General features: G+C 47.1%; 1 protein-coding gene and 1 long non-coding RNA gene across 13 annotated transcripts in view; one reads left to right on the top strand and one right to left on the bottom strand.

Moving 5' to 3' along the window:
• CELF2 (CUGBP Elav-like family member 2) overlaps positions 1-20,156 on the top strand; it is a 466,579-nt gene that overhangs the window by 372,946 nt on the left and 73,477 nt on the right. The window lies entirely within an intron of this gene.
• On the bottom strand, positions 7,258-8,666 carry LOC140691589 (uncharacterized). Its single transcript, XR_012067343.1, has 2 exons — positions 8,100-8,666; positions 7,258-7,725 (listed from the first exon to the last, which is right to left on the bottom strand). It is a non-coding gene; the product is annotated as an uncharacterized lncRNA (long non-coding RNA).

A 20,156-nucleotide genomic window follows, 5' to 3' on the forward strand; every position in this document is an offset into this window, starting at 1 on the left:
CAACAGGCGTGCCATCCTCTGCTGTTCTATTTCCCAGAGAGAAAACCCCTGTCAGGCAACTTGCAAGGTGCATTTAGTTTTCACTGACCTAATTTAGCTTAATTAAAACATAAACTAAGGACCTTCATGGAGACATAGGAAGACTCCCACAGTCTCTTCAGTAATCAGGCGCCAGGGCCACATCCCCCTGTCCTATGCCTCGTGCCATTCTCCTTTTCAAGGTCTTGACATACATTGCCTCCAGCAATAAGGCTTTTCAGTGGAAAACCTACAGCAGAATCATTAGAACATTTGCTGTCTAAATTAATTGAACTAAGGCTGTAATAACAGAGAGGAATACCGTTTTACAAAAGCCCTTAAATTTTAACAGCAAGGAGGAATCGGAATCCAAATGTCTTGTGAAATATTAATTGCAGATTTCTGCTAGACATTTTCTCTGAGTTTGTCTGAGCTCCTTTCTTTTTAGAGTCACTCCCAGTTTTATTAAATGCAGTTTATATTAAGGAGTTACTGCCCTAAGAGCACGTTCGTTGGGCGCACTCCATGTTAGCGGTGGCAGCCGGGACCGCATGTAGATTGCAGAGATGAAAGCCAGTGGGCCTGATCCAGGAGGAGGAAGCTGTCAATCAAGTGGCCTCCTAGGACAGGCGCGCTCACCCACGTGACATCAGTGATCCCCTTGCCGGCTGGGCCTGGAAGACATCGTTCACCTGTGTGGGGAGGCCCTCCTCCCAGGTGGCCTTTTTCACACAATTCTCCGTAGAACTGTCCCCACCCCCACCCCCGTGTCCTTTAAGAGAAGAATGCTGGGGTTTAATATGCTTTATTCAGAACAGCAGTGGCTCTCACTGGGACCACCTTCAGTTTGCCCATTGTCACGCTTCTTGAGTACTGATTTTTCTCTGAACCGCCTCTTCTCATTATTAATGTGCCTTTAATGCCTTTGTTCTCCGAGCCACAAGGATTATGTTATCACCCTCATCATCATTATCATTTCTGGCAGAAAAGTCTCTCAAACCCCATCTCCTCCTATCATGGAAATTTCCCCCTAGACCATCCCATTTGAATCAAAGCCAGACGAGGCCATGCCACATGCAGGCGTTTTCCTCAGGCACCTTTGATTTTACATTGTTAGAGGGGGAAAAGAAACAACCAACACATCAGGATGAGCAGGATTGAGTCCTCAAAATCGTGTGTCCTGTGGAACCCACGGGACACCCATACCTTCATTTGACAAATATTTATTCCGTTTTTATGGTTTGCCAGGCACTGTCCTAGGCACTGGAGAATACAGTAGGTTCCATGATATTTCTAACTAAATCTTCCAAATAGAAAGCCAGCTGACATGCCTATATGTATATATATATACATACACTTAATGTTCAGTAAATAGATCTTGGATATTGAATGCCCAAAAGAGTTGGTTCAATAAAATATTTCCAGAGGAGTGGAGTTTTATCCCCAAAATGATTTTGCCCACATGCTCCAAAATACGAGTGCAGGTTTCTGTTTCCACACGTATATAATGATAAAACCCATTTTGCACACAGAGATCTGGATATTTGTGTACATTTCTGTAGACCTACAGATACGGAGACGGCCACACGTGCACGTGTGGGTATCGATCCTGTCAAGTTCAGGAAGATGCAGCAGGGAGTGTCAGCCTCTCTTTGGCCTGCCCACACACTCCTTGCTGCCGTGTGGCCACCCTTGCTGCCTTTGACCTCGTGAGCTGTCTGATTCTTAACGTTTGTTGGTTGCTTGGTCTTCGCTTCGATTCAGGATCGTGGCTGATTCAGAGTGCGTGTATGAGGTACTTGACGACTGCCGTTTAATGGTGAGAATCTCTGCTTTTCGCCTTCTTAACAGACGAGTAGGCACTGAGCGAGATAACGTATGTAAGGCTTTCTGAGCCCCTGAAGAAATGGGCTCAGAAGCCCTTGCTTCCACTCGGCAGTTTCTGTAGGCCGGAGCTCTGCTCGGGTAGAAACCCAGCAGGTGACGTGTATTTGCTGGGGAAGGAATCAGGACGCCCATGAGGTGTGTGCTCTTCAGATGTGCCTTTGCAGAATTTGGCCAGGGCTGAAATATGCCTCAGCGGACTGCCCCAAAGCAGCTCTTTCCCTGCTGGGCCTGTGTTGTTTTGCTAGAACCTTACATCCTGCAGAAACACGAGCTGAACAAAAAGTAAGGACTTGGCTGTGGTGACTTTTTAAAGGCCTGTAATGGAGCGCGCCACCACGTGGCCGTGGAGGAGCTCCTAGGGGGAGGCTGAGGCCCCCGCCCATCCTGGAGCCAAGCCCGTGTGAAGAAGGCTCAGGGTGCAGAAGCAGCCCCAGTGGGTCTCAGTCAGGTGTGGCAGGATTGCTGGCCAGCTCATTGGTTTAGACCCAAGAAAGCTGGAGGAAGGAGAAAACCCTTGGCCCAGTGCCTCCCAGTCCAAAGACCTGGGAGAGTGTATTTTAATTCTTCATACAAGGCCATTGGAATCTGCCCACTTCACTAACCATGGAGCTTGACACACCACCTACGTGATGGTCGCTTCTTCTTTGGACTGGCAGGCAGTGGCTTCAGTAACTCGCATGGGCAGGCGCTGATGTATGGCTTTGATTACCTAAAATGAAAAGCCAGTTACTTTTGAAATACGGCCCCTTCCATACAAGGAGGAGTCTATAGGAGAAAGTTCGTGAGGGGTCCTCCATGGTGACAAGTTGAAAATGACTGAGGTGAGCAGTCCAGCCAGCAAAGGGTTAAAACAGGGCAGCGTACACTGTGTTTCAGTAAAAGAACTTGGGTGGTTTTGTTTTGCACACAACATGCCCTCAACTACCAGTCTGATCAAGAGGACGGTTATGAGGCTTAGCAGAGCACGGGTGCCCGGCCAGATGTGCACTGTCACCTGGGTCACCGCATGAGGAGTGCTGGTGTCTCACTGTAGCATGTGACAACATGACGGCCCAGTGGCAAAATAAAGTCATAATTAGATTTCAGGGTTTGGCATCTCTCTGTGATGTCTCAGGATTCAGTAGGGAATTGTCAGTTCACTTCCACAGGCCTCAATTCCCACAAGGTTGGTAAGATTTCAGAAGGAGATTGTGGGGAACATCAGTGAATTGGATAAAAGGGCTGGATGGAATTGCAGAGGGATTATGACAGTCCACTGAAAGGGGAAAATTGTTTTAGAAGTTGGAAAATAGGCCAAGCTCTGCCTTTAGAGTATGCGGTCTCCATGAGAATTCATTGCCCGAAAAGCTCACTGTTGTGCTGGAGAGCTTGATTGTTTCGAGAGACCGTCCGGTGGAAGTGGCTGGGGCCTCAAACTCGAGGCCACGAGAAAGCCTGTGTCGTGGGGAGATACGGGGAGAGTTGTGCCTGGAGGCCAGCATGAGAGGGAGTCCTCCAACTCCGCTGCTCAGCCAGATCTGGTCGGGTTGGGCCCAAGGGAAGCAGACCCGCCACGGGGAGGGAGGGAGGCAGGGAAGGAAGCTTCGTGCATCCTCTGCTTGTCTTAGCCGCCGACTGGCATGGTACGCGGGTGCTCAGGAAGTCTCATTAGCATTATGACATAAGCTACTAAGGCTGTTTTGATAATAAAGCAGTATTTCAGGACCCTCTCAGACTGCTCTCACTCCCCACAAGTCACAGAAATGAAAGAATAAATGATAAATAGTACCCGCGGGAGACGGCAGAAAGGGACACAGTGACACGTGTTCTGCTTTGTGCTCGTTATTGTTCCTGACTGTCACTGCCTCCCACCGGCACTCGGAACACCCACCGGTGCCGCCGCCCCCTCCTCCCCCAGCACTTCAGAGCATGGGAGAGGACTTCCTCTCTTCATCCACAAAATGATGTGGTTGGACCTGAAATGATGCGCAGAGTCCTTTCCAGCCTCCTACACGTTGACTACATTAATGTCCTATTTGACTGTAAAAACCTATCTAGATGGAACGGTCGGTTAGTAGATAGGCAGGTGGGTAGACAGATGTATATGACATGATTTGCTTCCGATGTGGGTTAGTAATGGCAGGGGACTTTGTACGGGCAAATCTGGACCATTCAAGGTATGACTCCCCACTCTGAGATTTCTCTGCACATCTGCCCTCCCCTCTGGTTGAGAACCAGCAGGGGGCTTAGCGCTCCTGACTCCTCCACCAGGGAACAGAGAAAGGGAAGCAGAGGTGAGGAACACTAACGAGTGGGTCTGAGTCCTGGCTTACAGCCTTGGTCTGACAAGGGGGTTTCACCTAATGAGGCTCCGGGATGTCTGGTGGAGCTCCTTCCTCTGTTCAGTCCCTGGCCCCTGTCCACGTGGATAAGTGAGTCACCTGCATTTGTAGAGGGCTTTCTGATGCTGGTTATTTGTGATCCGTTCTAAAAATATCGCAGGTGATGTATTGATAGCGTTCACCTTGCAACTCGGAGGACACGGAAGCCCCGGGAGATTAAATTAACTTCTCTGACCTCCCCTGGCAAAGCAGTGACAGAGCTAGAATTAGAAGTCACAGTTGCTGAAACTCCCCAGTAGCTTGGCCTCCTGATGGTGGATTTTGGCATGATGTTCCCCACCCTGGAGGGAGCAGGGAGCGTGACTTCAACACAGCAGAACAGTGAAAATCACTACAGAGTGAGGGCAGCTTATTGGTTGCCCGGGTACCAGGTACCACCGGGAGCCTCTCGGGAGGTGTTACTTTGAATGGTCATGATAGCTCCACAAGGCGTATATCTTACAGCCCCCTTTGCTGATGGGGAAGCTGAAACGCAAAGAAAAGGAGTGACTTGTCCAGGTTGCACAGCTGGTCACCGTGAGTTGACAGACAGTTGGATTCAGACCAACGTCTCTGGCCACTGGCACCTGGAGACATTCCAGAGGAGGTGTGTTCCCTTCCGTTGCTTCATTGATGAGGTCTGAGTGACCATCCCTGCTCCCTCCACAGCTGTCCTAAAACAAATCTGAAACCTCGGAAATCCCACCACCACTGCCAGCGCTGTTGCAGGGTGAGCTCACCTGAGGGCCGGGGCACCTGGGCGCGGCTGCTCCACTGCGTAGACCCACCTAGCTGCCACCCGGGTGCCCCTGCTCCACCAGTCAGTCCTGACGCCTAGTGTGTTGGGACACCGTGGTGGCATGTGCTGCTTCGCCCAAGAAGTAAAACCATGCTCTCTGGCACAGGCAGGGGGCCCTGGAAACACCGGAGGTGGCCAGGCGAGGTTTGCTTGTGACTTGGGGACACGACTACTGACACCAGGCTCTCTAAGATGGAGCCACAGATCAAAGGCAGTTGTTACCCTAAGAGGAACCGCTTTGCAAAAATGATTATAAATGCACCGCCTTTCTTCAGAGAAGTGTAGCTTTACCAACATCATCTCATTAACATTCATGTTATTAAGGGGACTTTTCTTTATCTGCTTCCCCAGGCTCTCTGTCCAAATCCACAATCTGCATTCTGATGTCCTGTCTCCATCCAGCTGGCCTCCACCATCCCATCTCCCTGCTCCATGTCCAAGGGGGATGGGCAGATGGGGGCTGGGCTCACCTCCTCATCTCAGGAGTAGGCATAAACCCCATTACTTGCCCCCCGAAGCACAAGGCCGTAGGCTGTGGCCTTGAGGAATGGCTCGGAGGAGCTCCCGCCCACCCTCCATCATCACACCCTGCCGCCCTTCAGAGACCCGGGGGCCTTTAGAGAACAACCCGACTCCCCCTCTTACTTGATGGATGAGGAGCCAGGGTCCGGGGGGTGAAGTCTGCAAAACTGTCTAAGCATCTGTCTCTGCTTCCAAAAACAAGGGACCAGAATCCACCCCAGATGAGGCATTTTAGGAAGACTCATCAAACACCACCTGGGGGCTCAGGTGTCCTCCTCTCCCTGTCCCCCTCCAGCCATCTGCTCCCTGCTCCCCCTTTGTCAAGAGGTGAATTTGGATCTAAGGCTGAAGGGTGGGCGAAGATACGAGGTCAGGTTGTGTGGTTGATTCTGTCCAGTTGTCATGCTGTGGAATTGCCCTGTTGGCTAAGAATGTGGTAAGTGGATTATTGTGTAGGCTTAGACATTGTCACCTCTGTGGCTGTCTTGGCCATGGGAGCGTGTGATGCTGGGTGTGCAGGGTTATTAGACCAGGAGATCTGTAATCTCTAAGCCACACTTCCTGCATTCCTGTCCTCCGTCAGGGGCAGGAAGGACCACATAGGAGCCAAGAACGGGTTCCCTGAAACTCGCCTCCATCCCTGGAAGACCAGCCTGAGCCACTGCTGGTCGGCGGGGTACATTTCAGGCTGTTCCGTTCCGTGCTCTGCACGTAGACTGTAGCGTAATGTCTTCAGAAAAGCAGATATTTAAACGAGTCTCAGGAAACTGGGCCAGATGTTTGCATGAAGCAGTACATGGAGTCTGGTGTACAGTTATGAACCTCCCACAAGTCGTGTAGATTAAGAGAAAACTCACTGGAGTCATTGTGTGCATACGATGTCCTGGGTGAAGACTCAGAATGGCATTTGTAGAGCCCCGGGAGGAGCAGGTTCCTAGCAAATCCTGCTTCTGTAAATCTTTCGGCCACATGACCAATACGTTTCATTGGCTTTCACAATTTATACCATTTTAACCAAATAATCCATGTTCAATAAATGAAAATCATAGTAAACAGTTAACATTTCTTGACCACTTAGTATGTCTTGGGCATTGTGCCAAGGGCTTTATCTTCACCTGAGTTCATGTAAATGATAAAATCCTAGATAAATAATCAGACACTGAGTAATAATTTGTTTTCTCCTTGTGGTTGCCTTTTCAACTTAGTCTGTCATTATTGACCCAAGAAAGTTGAAGTGGCTCTGGCTATTAGAGGAAGTCTCTGACAAATCAGTAAATACCTCTCATGGCTAATGATTTACCTCCTCCAGCTGAATGAGGGGAGAGAAAGCTGTCAGCTAATTTCAGGCTACCAGCGCCCTGCCGTCTTCATCCATCGCTAATACCTGATTTACGATTTACTAGTATTTATAATCTATCCTTTAAATAGGAAGGCTAGCATTGGAGAGTTCTAGTTTAAACGGTTCTTCTGCAGTTCATGGAGATGTTAACTATAATCACAATGCCTACAAAGTAAAAATGAAAAACTCACAAGTACCATCGGTAGTTATTTATCAGAGAATCTCCATCACCAACTTATGTCAGAGTTGCCCAGATATAAAAACCCTGGAGGTTATTGACAAAACCTGTCATCAGTAAGGAAAATAAGAGTCACGGTCGCACACCCAGGAAACCCGTGGCTAATTTCAGTAGGTTTCTGTTTATTTGAATGTTGTTCTCACAGTCTGCAAAGGAACACAGTGCATGTGGAGGAAAACAGACCAAGTCTCATCATACGTGTTTTTAGAAACAGTGCCATCCAGCCCCCTCACTTTACAGTCAAGGCAACCGAAGCCCAGAGAGGTTAGGTGATGTGTGGAAGGTCACACAGCCACCGGGCAGTGGAGGTGGGACAACTCGTGTCTCCCAACTCCGAACCTGGTGTTCTTTTCCGTGCATCACGTCCCCACAACTTCACTCCAGGATTATACTGAACACGTCATTTTAAAGAATCAGAAATTCAGAGCCCAGATTACCAGGAGCCTGTTCCTGGATTGTACTCTGTGATGTGAGGCGACTGAACATGGTGATTCTTCTTCTCATTTCCATTCCCCGTGAAAGACCCGGAGAGACGATGATAATATTCTTCCTGGCCATTTACCTAAAACGGTAGGTGAACCAGATGAATGGATAAAGGATGGATGGAGAAAAAGGAAGGGCCTTAATGTTTAAGTCCGTTCTCATCTACACATCAGGCAGTGACTGGTAACCATGGCTGCACAGCATCCCCCGCCCCGGGGAGCTTTCGAAACTACACACGCCGGGGCCACACCGCAGGCAAATTAAGTGAGACTCTCTCAGGGCGGGGGCCTGGTGTCAGTATTTTTGAAGCCCCCCCCCCCCGACTCCAGCGTTCAGGCAAATTTGAGAAGCACGGTTGGGGGACTGAATCATCGCCAACCCCAGGGGGGCAGTGGTGGTGATGAACTGTTCTTTCTCCCACGTTGATGTGGATGCGTGGGAAAGTCCGCTCACCTGCTGATCGTCTTCCCACGAGGACAGCATCGCCTTGCTACTCAAAAGTGTGGTCCGTGGACCAGTGGCATTGGTGTCACCTGGGAATGTGTTAGAAATGCTGACTCTCCGGCCACGCCCCCGACCTGCATCCAAACTAGCTTCCGGATACTGTGTGTGCCTAGCGTGTGAGCTTGATGCTGGTGCGCTGGTGGAAACAGGCCTCGCGGAGCTGCTGCCCAGACGGGCTGAGGAGGATTTTCGGACGTACCCCTCCAGTGACTGCGCTCACTAGCCCTCCACGTGCTCTCCTCAAGGGGAGGACGAGGGGATGGCCTGCCGGACGCGGGGAGCTGCCCGTTTACCTCCGCACGCTCTGGGAGCGTGTGAACGTTGTTGTGTTGCGTCTTATGGCAGAAAAAAAATGGACACAGCTGCCGAATCTTGACGGCGAGCACTTCCTGCCACATCCCTTGCTTTGTCTTCAGCTCACAGGCTGTGCTCCAGCCCAGGGCGCTCTGGGAGGCCGCCTCACGCTTCCCGCGAGGTGGAGCTGAAGGCTCCTGCCTGGTCATCCGGGTAGCGGGTGCCGAGCCCCCCCCCCCCCCCACGCCGCCGCTCTCGGGGGCCCCTCCCACGCGGAGCCCAGGCGCCTGGCGGAGCGGGAACGTTGCCAGAAGCCAGCGTGATGCCGCACGCTGCCAGCGCCTTCTCCACAGACGTTTGTGGATTGAACGAACTCCCGAGGATGGCTTGTACTCACAGACGCTCTCACAATATCAAACAGTCTCAAGAGTTCCTTACAAACTCTGGGGTGAAAGCAGGAGCGGGAGGGAATGTCGTCTCAGCGCTCTTGTTGTCCGTTGCAATCCTGCGGGTCGGGAAGACCCCGCCCGACAAACGGGAAGCACGTGGAGAGACGCGGACTCTCCACGTGCAGTGAGCTTTCTGCTGTGATCCTTGTTTCAAATATGAGTTTCCTGGGGCTCAAAGAGGTCGGGTGGCTTGACTGTAAGTCCATAGAGTTGGCAAAGCCAAGTGCAGACCTTATGATTCTGGCTGAGACGTTCTTTTGGCCACAAAACAAACATAAAGCAGCCCAGGTCTCCCAAACCCCCATTCAACCCTGCACGTCCAGGGAAGTGAGAAACCATCCAGGTAGACTGGCCACTGCAGATCGAGCGTCAGTGAAGGGCTCTTACTTCCTTGGTATAAATCTCTCCTATAGTCTTATCTCATGTATCCGCTTTCTCAGTTCACCTTTGCCATTTAAAATTTGGGCACAAGCCATATATTGAAAGGCCCAAGCCTTGAATCTGATCGTTAGAAGACCGGGCTTCAGGATAAGGTATTTATAGAACAATCGAACCAGCCTAATTTCCCTAAGCTCTGCCAGCAGAGAATTTCCAAAGTTGGTAAACGATCTTGCGCATTCGAATAGAAGGGGAAAATCAAAATGAGACAGTGAAATTAAGCTCGAACTCATGAAGAATTAGCAGCGCTGGAGGAGAGATCTTCGTTTGGCAAAACGTCAACCAAAGTTTAGTGCTTCGGCGAAAGATGAAATTAAATATAGCTGCTAAAAACAGTATCAGATGTCTCACTCAGATATTTAATGTATTTTTTCAAACTTGCCATCTATTTTTGGTAGGGAATAATTTTTTTATTTTTAGCCAGCCTCGTTTGTTTAAAAAGAAAGAGAGGTTTAATCATTTTTGCTTAAACGTGATGAAGGAAAATTACACTTGTTATCTACTTTCATTCACTTAGTACAAATCCCAAAGGCCGTGGCAGCAGTTAAATAAATAAATGAGGAAAAGACTGCTGCATGAGGTATAGTATTTATTTGTCTGTTGTAAATGAAGTTGTCATTCCTAAGCCAATCAAATCATGCATTTTTTATGAGAGGTTGCAACTTGCAGAGAGATGGAAATGTTAGACACTAATTAATAAACGTGGCTGGCAGAGCAACTCAAACAACTCAGGACTCGGAAGCTAAGCCGTAGAAGGATCTTTAGAATACGAACTTCAGGGGTGCTTTTCTGTTGATTGGATGAAATGCCTACACCCTGTCAGAAGGTTCACGATAAAATACAGTTGGCTTAAATTTTCCAGGTTAGTTTTGAACCAGAGGTTTTAAAGATTTGCTTGTTAGACAGGCATTGTGGTAGTGGCTTTAGTTTGCCTTAGACTTGAAAGGAAACTGGAGATTACTGGATAAGGCATCACTAATCTTAACAGAGCATGGAAGCTACTAAGAGTAGATTAAAAAAAAAGTCTTGTGTTGCCCACGAAATACCCATTAACTCCCCGGCTGATTTAGAGGGTGGTGTTCTTTTATGTCACCCAGACCGTGTTTCATTGAACTGATACAGCTTGTAAATATTGCAGATGAATTACTGGAAAGTTCTCCAAGCCTTCCAAAGGAGATAGCCTGCATGACTTGAACATTCGGAGCTTTTTATGGGTCATCTGAGAAGAAGATAATGCAGTTCCATTGCTGTGCGATATATGAGGTTGCACCGTGTGAAACTGTCACCATGCAACCGTGTTTAATCTATAGAAGTGGCAATTTCACATGATCAACCTAATAACTTGATGTATAGATAATTTCTATATAACATACAGCAGTGATAGTGACAAGGAAAATACCGTCTATGTGCATAGAAGGGGTCATGGTGCCTTTTTGTGGATAAACTCGTGGCAGAAGTACCAGTGAGAGGGAATTGTCCAGTTTGACCTGAAGAGAAGTGTAGACTGATCATGAGAACTAAGCCCAAAAAGGCAATTCGGGGGCAAGGCATGGAGTGCCTTGGAAGACAGGCCAAGGAGCTGGGGTTTAATTTGGCAGAGAATGGAAAGGTTTTGAGCAGGGCAGAGAAATGACACCTGCGTTTTCCGCAGACTTTCTGAAAAAGCAGCAGTGTGTACGGTGGTCCAAGAGGCAAGGACCAGAGTGGTGAGGAGCCCACTGCAAGAATGGAAAGGACATTTAGCCAAGGTAGATCTACAGTGAGAATTCCAAGAGGCAGAAAAGTAAGCAAATTTAGGGCCAAGCAAGGATGTCTGATCCATGTAGCGTCTGAGAATGGAGCGCCAGCAGCTGCTCCCATCCCCGAGGTGATGCTTCTGAGGCTACAGGCTCAGTCCAGCACTGACCCTTCCAGTGAATGACCAAAATCCTAGTGCCATCTGAGCAGGTTTCACTGTCAAAGGATATTTCCTGTGGGGATGGGGCAGGGGTGTGGCTGGAATTGTCTGAGCAGAGATCCTTCTAGGAAGCAGTACCAGGGGCTATCAGTAACTGAGCTGGGTCCCGGGAAGATGGTGGAGAGATCCAGTAAAGGAAACAAGTTCCCAGTTTGGCTGAGATTCCAAACTGGGTACAAGGAGTCCTGTGGGCCCAGGCAGGAGAGCCAGTTAAACAAAACGGGCGTCTCTACCCCGAGTGAAGGCAGAGAGGAAGGTACAGTACCCTGCGCTCACCAGCCTGCAGGCCTCGGTTCTTCCCGGCTCACAGGGTGTTGAGAACTGGGGAACACTGAACTTCCTGAAAACAGCTGGTGTTGGGGAGGGAACCCCCGCAAGCCTGGCAGGCTGGGTTCTGCTTCATGCCAAGGCCGCGAGAGAGCCAAGCCCGAAAGTGGCTGTTACGGGCCAAGACTAATGTCAGAAAGAGAGCTGATTTTAAAACCAGGCTCATTTGTCCTAAAATGTGAGATTATATGAAGTTTGTGGCCTGTAAAATCGTAATATTGAAAATGTAGGTGAGCTATCAGGTCATTAAACCTCTCCTCCGTGGCGAGGTGAAGCCCTGTCATTTCAGTATGTACTTTGCCTTGGCTCCGTTAGGGAGCATGTCTCATTTAGCATCTGGGTGACATCTGGAAGAGTGACTCAGAGCATCCATCACTGATTTTGGAAGACAGTTCCACAGTCAAAGCGAAATCACGTTTGAAAAGGATATCTGTATATTGGGTTTTTTTCTTTTAGGTTTTTTTTTTCTCCCCTTAACAGAGGCACTGGTGATTGAACCCAGGACCTCACGCATGCCAAGCACGGGTTCTACCACCGAGCTGTACCCTCCCCCGTATATTGTCAATTTCTGGCTTATCAAACGGGAGTGATGGTCACCCTCTGACTGTCTCACGAACTCCACGTGTGGTCTTCTGCTGTGTTTGTGGTAGTTGTAGCTTTGCTTTAGCAGCCCTAAATCCTACACTCCTCTTCTCGTAGTAAGTCTTTCCACTCATCTCCATTTCCAGTCTTTTGTCGTTAAAACACGTAGACTCTAAACAGAGGATTCCAGACAAACCTAAGTACGGTCGTTCCATTTTGACGAGTTTTGTTTTGCTTTTCAGCGAATTTCTTTGGGAGCTCACCTAACTCGATCAGTTGTTTATTCTGTCCCAAAGGCTAGTGCCGGGGAGGAAAGAAGCAAAGTCTTATCAAAGACATGGCTTTCTGTTCACAGTAACACTGCTAAACCCAGTGATAACGCCTTCTACTGAAATCACAGCTAACTAGGCACCAGCTCGGGGTTGCGGGTTAAAAAATGTCATATATTTACCTCTCTCAATAATATAATAGTTGCAAGAAAAATTAAACGAAGAAAGGATTAACGTTCTTCTTCAACCGCAGTGTTTCTAAAGGCGTGAGGCTCACGCTTAGTTGTAAGTTATTCTTTTGTTCACATTTCGTGCCTCTTACTCCAAGCCTATTCATTTTTCTTCTAATTAAGAGAATACATAAAGCAAAATGGAAGCTTGTGTTATTATTTAGTATGAAAACATGAAACCTAATCATAGCTAATGAGTATAATAAACGCCGGCTGTACCTCCTCTTGTTTGTGTGTGTTTTACATACAGAAGGTAGCACAGGCTGGGGAACCAGGACGCCAGGCTACAGGTGGGCTTGCGAAATGCTGTTTGACAGCCGGTTAGAGCAATCTGTCAGAAATGATGACTTAATCACCATAACAGACTCCAACTCCCCTTGTAGCATTCCACCCAGAGTAATCTAATTTTCCTGCGGTATTTTATTTATTTTACTTTTTGCCAGGGCTGCATGGTTACCCTGCTTGGCTTTTCCCCTCTAGTGTACCACATGATGCTAACAGAGAGGTAAACGGGTTAGTGACATTACAGCTAAAGGGGAGCCTGAGAAGCCAAAAGCAGATACGTAATTCTGGAGTCTGTAGGTTGGCCTCCATCATTGGATCATACACGAAAAAAGCTGAGAGCAGTATTAGCTGTCTGCTTCCCACGTGACCACAAAGGCTGTTCCTTCCAGGATATCCTCTTAGGTTTTGAATGAGACCCTTTCCTTTTTCCCTTAAGGAAACCCTTTTACTTTGTAAAATAGTGATGATGATGATGATAATTTTATTGGGCAAATATTATCCAAACAGTGCTTTAAGCACATCACATGACTCAGTGGCTATAAGAAAGAAATAGCCATTTATTTCCACTCTAGCTTCCACCCCGCCCCACAGTTGTGATTTGCCATAGGGAGAGAAGGGATAAATTATGTTTCTTTGTTATTGTCATATTCACATCCCCTCTTCTTCTTGGCTTGGTAACTTTTATAAAAATATACATTGGCAAATGTTAGTTGCAAGTTTTCTGTGTACCTGCTCTGTTAACTCAGTTAATGATGATGCCCCAAAGAGGAATTTGGAAAAGCATCGTGACTCAAAGCATTGATGAATCCCTTACACTCTTCCACCAGGGGATTCGTGTCTTCAGAAGACAACTATGTGCTGAGTTTCGTCCAGAATTTCCAAAGCACTGTTCAGATAAACAGGCATTTCACAATCCAGTCAGCATGAAGCCAAAGACCAGGGCCTATGGGTTTAAATGCTGGACTGGCCAATATCTGCTCCACACTCCAATTGATTTTATAGATTCCGGTTACTTCTTTGCACTCACAGTTTGTGAAGAAACCACAAAATGCTGGATCAACTCATGTCAGTTATTCAAAACTATTATTTTCCTCTCAGAATAACCAACAGCTCATTTTGCTTATTATCAGTTTATTTCTTATTGACATACGTATAGAACATTTCGGATAACTTGGCCATGAAACAAACCTCAGAGTCGAATTCCATTTTGCGTGTCTATTTTAAATAGCCTGGAGGGACTGTAGAAGGACCAGCATTGAATCTCCCTGGAGCAGCACACATAGTTCCTTTATAGTCAAGTGGCACCTAGATTGGAGCTCTGCTTTCCTAACGTGGCTGTTACAGCTATGTTTTTTCTTTGAATCATTGCAGCCTTTTAAGTTTCCTTTCCTGCCTTTTTCATGGAGAAAAGCCAGACAATCATTTTTGATCTGAGGCTAATTTAAAATATTTTAGTTCTTGCTTTCCAAACTGGATGCCTTTTATTTTTTTTTTTTTTCTTGCCTAATTGCTCTGGCTAAGACTTCCAGTACTCTGTTGAATGAAAGGGGCAAGGTGAGCATCCTTGTCTTTTCCTGACCTTTGAGGAAACGCTTTCAGGTTTTCACTGTTTAGTATGCTGTTATATATGGCTTGTCATACGTGGCCTGTATTATGTTGAGATGCATTCCCTGTGTACCCACTTTGTTGAGAGCCTTTATCTAAATGGATGTTGAACTTTGTCAGATTCTTTTTCTGCATCTATTGAGATGACCATGTGATTTTTACCCTTTGTTTTGTTAATATGGTGAATCACGTTGCCTGATTTGCAGATGTTCAACCATCCTTGCATCCCTGGCATAAATCTCACTTGATCATGGTGTATGATCCTTTTAATGTATTGTTGAATTCAGTTTGCTAATATTTTGTTGAGGACCTTATTGGGGATATTGGTCGATAATTTTCTTTTCTTGTAGTATCCTTGTTTTGTTTTGGTATCAGGGTAATGCTGACCTCATAGAATGAGTTTGAAGGTGTTCCTTCCTCTTCTATTTTGTGGAAGAGTTTGAGATGGACTGGTATTAATTCTTCTTTGAATATTTGGTAAAATGCACCAGTGAAGCCATCTGGTCCAGGACTTCTGTTTGCTGGGAAGTTTTTGATTGCTAATTCAATCTCCTTACTAATAATCAGTCTGTTCAGGATCTTCTGTTTCATCATGATTCAATCTTGGTGGGTTTAGTGTTTCTGGGAATTCATCCATTTCTTCTAGGTTGTCCAGTTTGTCGTTGTGTGCGATTGTTCATAGTAATCGCTTATCCTTTGCACTTCTGTGGTATCAGTTGTAACATCTCTTTCATTTCTGAGATAGTCTTTATGTCTAGGATGGAAGAGGAAATTTTGGTAATCGTGTAACTTCTTAGAAACCGCAGTCTCACAACACAGCTGTCTGGATATGCTAGGGACCGGTATGGAAGAGTGGTTGGGGGTTATGCTCCAGCCGGAGACAATCCCAAATCTGAATCCCTGTACCACTGCTGACTTGCTGTGTGCCAAGATATTTAATATCTGTCTCCCTCCTTCCTTCCCTCTTCCTCTCCACCCCTCACCCTTTAGATCCTCAGTCACATCTATCTCAGGGTTGTTGTGAGAATTAAATTAGATAGTATACATATAAAGAGCCTGTAGCAATGTTGAGCACAGAAAAGACTGAGAGCCCAGGGAAGATTTCTTCAGTTTTCACCAAAAAGTGCCTAAATTCTCCACTTCACTTAACAAATACGGCAGTGAGCTCCAAAACCAGCTTTGTCCCAGAGATAAAATCTGGCTTAGACTGATCCAACAAGTGATTTTGGTCATCTCTATTCTTGCAGAAGTGTTTCATTACTTTTTTTAACTATGTTTTTAACTTTAAAATTATTAAAGATGGTTTGGCATGATGTCACCATTTTAAAAACTATTCGATAGTGACCAGTCAGCATTCCCAAAATTCCCTTTCGTTTCTCCCCAATCCTCCTTACGCAGAGCATAGCGCAGCGGTGGTGGGACTGGCAGAACTTCCTACCTAGACAGACAGGCAAGCCTCTGTAGCTCTGAGGGCACCTCACTGTCACAGCAGGTCCCTTGATAACGCACACTTCGGTTTGGAGCGATGGCATGCCTCCAGTTGGTAGCAGTTATTTTGAAACTTATTCTTGCCCATTTACAAACCATTTCTGAGAAAAATTCAGAAAGCGTAGGTGCCTCCAGTATCTCAGAGTCTGCTGTCCAACAAGATACAAAGTATATTCTGCAGGTCACATTTGCATTGTTTCATGGAGCAAAAGAAAAATTCCAGTTCACCTCTACTGGCTGAAGTCCATTAATTTTGTCATTTGGCACATGGTTTTTTTGTGAATTCACATCTTCCCGCCACCCACCCACCTCCACCCGATCCCGCAGTCTCCCTTTAAATATTTTATGGGCAGTAAGCTTATACGGCTGCTCTTTCTGGGGGTCAGTGTGGGTTTAATAATGAGACGTGTTAACAGTGCCTCTGTAAACTCCCTTTCAGGTTAAATATGGCATGTTTTATTGAATCTCACGTTCACAGTGGTTAAGTCATCCACTGGTGATGGCTGGGGTTAAACAATTTTCCATGTGAGTTCTCCTGGATGTGAAAAACTGGCCAAGTCGCCCTCCCCTGGGTCCTCCATCTCCCATTTTTTAATTGAAGCATAGTCAGTTTACAGTGTGTCAATTTCTGGTGTACAGCATCATGTTTTAGTCATACATATACATACGTATATTCCTTTTCATATTCTTTTTCATTATAAGTTACTACAAGATACTGAATATAGTTCCCTGTGCTACACAGTAGACATTTGTTGTTGATCATATTTTATATGTAGTAGTTAGTATCTGCAAATCTCAAACTCCAGTTTATCCCTTCCCACCCCTTTTCCCCACTGATAACCGTTTGTTTTCTATGTCTGTGAATAAGTCATTTCTGTTTTGTAAGTAAGTTCACTTGTGTCTTTTTTTTTTTAATTCCACGTATAAGTGATACCACACAGTATTCCTTCTCTTTCTGGCTTACATAGCCTGAAAGTTGAAACGAGAAAGCCTCTTCCTTTACAATACCTTCCCTACTCCGCTCAACAGATCTCCCAAAGTTCTTGGAATCATGAGATTTTGAGGAAGTCAAAACATTTTGAGAACAACCCCTGCAAATCTTTTTTTTTTTTTTTGGTCTTCCTTGACATTTACATCCTGTATCTGATCAGAAATTTGTAACTCAAATGAACTTTATGATTATGAGCCATTCATAATACAGTTGTGATTGAACACCTCTCTCCAAGAAGGTCACGGTGCTTTACATACATTATCTAAAGTGTCTTGAGAACAAACCTGGAGTAGGGTGACCACCCATTCGGAATTCACCTTGCTCTGACAATGCAGATCTCTGGGAGGGTGACTTTTTTCTTCCTCTGGGCACAGGAAAGACCGAAACCAAGTTCAAGTCTGCAATGGCAGCAGCGGTTTTATTACTACCAGTGTTACATTCCTGAGCCTTCAGAAACGGACCTAATTCTCTGAGCAGCTGCAAGAAAGCCGGGAGTCAAGTCTCGGTGTAATTGCCACCAGTGAGTGAAGCCTGCAGTTCGTCACTGTGGGCTCATGAGTCCTAATCCCACGTTGGGCGTTTTGAAGGGGAAGCTGTGTGGTTTGGGGGAATCAGCACTGGATTCAGAGCAGGGAGCTTAGATTTCTGGCCTCAGCTCTGACATGAACCAGCTGTGTGTCCTTAGTGACGTTGCTTATTCCCTTCAGACCTATAAATTGAGAGCCTTGGATCAGTGATTCCCAGGGCCCTTTACAGCTTTGGGGTCAAATGCTTCTCTCCCTGCAGCTCCCAGATTTCCTCCTGCAGACCTCCGTGCACATCGCAGACGGATCTGAGTGCTCTCCACACTCTCTGTGCTGCTTATCTGCTGCTGGTCACCATCTTTTCTCCTTTGTGTGTGTATCAACCAGTGTGATGGGTTGGCAGCTCCCTGAGGGCAAGAGTCCCATTTATTTCCTTTGTGTGTCCTGTGCCTAACGTGGGCACTCTGATCGCCTCTCTCCTGTTCCTTTAACCTGCGGCTCTCACCTGAGTCTTTTCAGCGTAGTGACCTGAACAAGTCTTTCCCACCTGGAGAGACTCCATCCCCATCTTCTATGGAGCTGCCTGTCTTTTCCCCCTTTGCTTGAAACCTTCTTGAAATAGGTGTCTGCATTTATCACGTTACCTTTGCCGTTTCGGCCCCACTGCCTACAAGCTGGCATCCTGGCCCCCCTACCCCACAGAACCTGCTTTTGATAAATTCCCTAAAAATGATTTGTGTTGCCAACTGCAGAAGGATACTGGGGCATGTTCATCATAGCATCTAGCGCCACCTGCTCTGACCACCTCGTTCTTGACACTCTCCCCGCGTGGCTCCTGTGCCCTGCTGTTCTGTTTCTGCTTCCCCGAGTCCCCTTGCTCTGTCCCTCTTAGATGCCTCTTCCTGGATGTCCTCCGCTGTCCTGCCTTTGGCTGTCATCTCTCCCTACTCTGAGTCCCCTCTCTGAACAGTGTCAGCCATGCCTGTGGCGTCCACCACCTCCCAGAGACCTGCTGACAGCTTGAGACCCGCATTGCCAACTCCACACCAAGTATAGCATGTCCTGACCTGTGCCCATCAGTCTACCTCTCCCCCCAAAAAAACTGCTTTCTTGTGTTTTCCCCATTTAGGCAATGATCCCACAAGATATTTAGTTGTCCTGCCTGCCCCCCCATCCCCACAACCACCCAGTTAGCACTGAGGTTTGGCCCATCTCCAGTTGACATGGGCTGTTTGCAGTAACCTCTTAACTGTCCTGCCTGCCTCCAGTGTCTCTTCTTCAATCCATCCTCCACGGGGCAGCCAGAAATGGCAAATTGGAGCTCATTGCTTTGCCGCTTAAATATTCCATGCCTGATCATTGACTTTTAGACAAAACTTCAGTTCCTGAGCACATGGGATCCTCTAAGGCCTGGATGCAACCGCCCTGCTTGCGTCTCGTGCCTTCCCCCACCCCACACTGTGGCCTCCCGCCAGGAGGAACTGTGTCCTTTCTCACCACCGTGTCTTTGCATGAGATGGTCCATTGGTTTCAAGTGCCCTCCCCTCCCTCTGTGGGCAAGTCCAGCCAGCCTTTAGGACTCAGTGTTCTCACCCTCCTCACCAGGCAGAATGAAGTACCTGCTCCCCTGGGCACCCACAATACCTTTTCTGAAAAGAAGGGTCTATTTATGACCCCCCAACGTTCGTTTCTCATTCTAGTCTCTTCTCCACAAATTAAATTTACTAATGAGTGGAAGGAGCTACGAACAGACCCCACACCTCAAGGCCTGTGTTTTCTGCATAAGACCATCTTGCCTTTAGAATGAAGGAAGCAGCTCTGAATGACCTGGCCTCTTGTCCCCCAACACTGCTCCCTCTTACCTCTTCCCCTTGTGGTTTGAAGACCCTGGCAGGAGTTCAGTACACATGGTCTCGACCCCACCTGGTAATCATTTCCCATCATCTAAGGGCTAGAGCCAAGTACCATTCTCCTTTCATTTAAATTAGATAAAACCCAGATCTGTGGCTGGCAAGTGATGGAAGTCCACTGGGGAAATTAAAGGGTCACAGAGAACAGGACCCATTATAATAAAAGCATTTGCACAGCCAGTGATTCCATCTACCCTGTGGCTTCGGTGTTCCTTGGGGTGTGGTGAAACAGGAAGCAGGAGGACCTGTGAAAGTCGTTTGAGGAATTTATTTTCATTGGGAGTGGTGGTAGCATTTCTGTGCTCTGAGTAGACTGCAGATCGTGCAGTTGATGTGATCGGCGTCGTGTACAGAGCCATAGAGCATCCAGTTCTGCCACGATTCAGGATCTTCGTACCACTTGGGTTCTCTCTCCTCCTCCGTATGTACACACTGAACATGATTGTAAGGTCCCTCCCTCTCCTCCTCCTCTCTCCTTCCCTCTTCCCTCCCTTCCTCTCTCCTTCCTTCCATCCCTTCAGTGGCTCTGTATTCCTGTCCCATACTTGGTTTTTAATTAAAATGATGGTGCCTAAATCAGTCAACTGTAGACCTTCAAATTACTTAGAACTCTAAGACCTAAGAAGCATCCAGGCAACAGACATAAAATGGGGGGAA

This window comes from Vicugna pacos, chromosome 35, assembly GCF_048564905.1.
Source record: "Vicugna pacos chromosome 35, VicPac4, whole genome shotgun sequence".
Taxonomy (NCBI): Eukaryota; Metazoa; Chordata; class Mammalia; order Artiodactyla; family Camelidae; genus Vicugna; species Vicugna pacos.